Raw genomic sequence first — 1,556 nt, 5'->3', positions numbered from 1 at the left:
ATGGGTCAGTGAGGGGCAGCATGTCTCATAGTGGGGCTGGCCATGTGGTCCTCTTTGTGGACTAGCTGTTCTAATTGGGATCATCGTCCTCAAGGTCTGGTGGGGATTTTTCATTTTCTTTAATGTGTTTTGGATGAAGAAATATTCTTAATTTTAATATAAACAGAATTTCATATCATTTTAGAATTAGTGCTTTCTGTATCTTGAGTAAGAATTTTTTCACTATCCCAAAGTATATATATTTATATCTATAAAATGTTTATTTCCCAAGGTTAAAATTTTTGCTTCTAAAATCTTTTACTTTTCAACTGCTTAATCTGGCCAGTATGTGTCTGTCAGTTTGCTGTACTGTGGTGGTGGTTTGCATATTGCTGTGGTGCTAGAAGCAATGTCACTGGTATTTCAAATACCATCAGGGTCACCCAAAGTGAACAGGTTTCAGCAGGGCTCACAGACTAAAAACAGTCTATAAAAAAGAAATAGGCTGTCCATTTTTGAGGAATTAGGCACTAGAAACCCTATGAATAGCAGTGACCCATTGTCATATATTGAAAACCTCACAAACAGAAGCAGAACATTGTCAGAAATAGTGCCAGAAGATGGTCTTCTCAGGTTGGAAAGCACTCAAAATAGAAATGGACAGCATAAAGATTGATATAGTATGCATTAATGAACTTCAAGGCAGTGGTATTGGCTATGTTGAACCAGGCAGTCCTATGGTTTACCATGCCAGGAATGACAGACACATGAATGGTATCACATTCATTGTCAAAAAGGACATTTCATGATTTATTTTAAAGTGCATTGCTGTCTGTGATAGAAAATATCCATCTAAATATGAGGAAATCTAGTCAATACAACTGTATTTAGATAAATGCACCAACCACTAAAGCTAGAGATGAAGAAACTAAAGTATTTTAGGAATGTCTTCAGTCTGAAATTAAGCAAACACGCAACTATGATGCATTGATAATTATTGGCCATTGAAATGCAAAAATTGGAAAAAAGAAGGAACAGTATATGAAAAATATGGACTTCAAAAAAAATGAAAAGAAAAGAAAAATGTGGACTTCTTTACAGAAGTGAAGCTGGACATTGCATAATAGAACTTTGCAAGCTCAATGACTTCTTCCTTGTAAATGCCTTTTTTTTCTCTCCCCAATAACACAAATGGCACATGGGGACTTCTCCAGATGGAATACACAGAGATTAAATTGATTTCATCTGTGTAGAGACACGACAGAGAAGCTCAATATCAGCAGCTAAAACCAGGCCTCGGGCCAACTGTGGAACAGAAAATCAATTGCTCATATGTCAGTTCAAGTTGAAGCTGAAGAAAATGGTAACACGTCCATGAGAGCCAAAAGACAACCTTGAAGATATCTCACCTAAATGTCAAGATCAACTAAAGAACAGACTTGATAAATTGAACATTCATGACAGGAGACCAGATGAGCTGTGTAATGATAACTAGAACATCATACATAAAGAAGGCAAGGAGTCATTGAAAAGACACGAAAGATGGGGGAGTGGGGAGATGAGTTACTTAGGGTACA

This window comes from Echinops telfairi, unplaced genomic scaffold (assembly GCF_000313985.2).
Source record: "Echinops telfairi isolate 266 unplaced genomic scaffold, ASM31398v2 ScPeMD7_7406;HRSCAF=8444, whole genome shotgun sequence".
Classification (NCBI taxonomy): domain Eukaryota; kingdom Metazoa; phylum Chordata; class Mammalia; order Afrosoricida; family Tenrecidae; genus Echinops; species Echinops telfairi.
The sequence above is the reverse complement of the archived record's forward strand: the minus strand, read 5'-3'. Positions refer to the sequence as shown.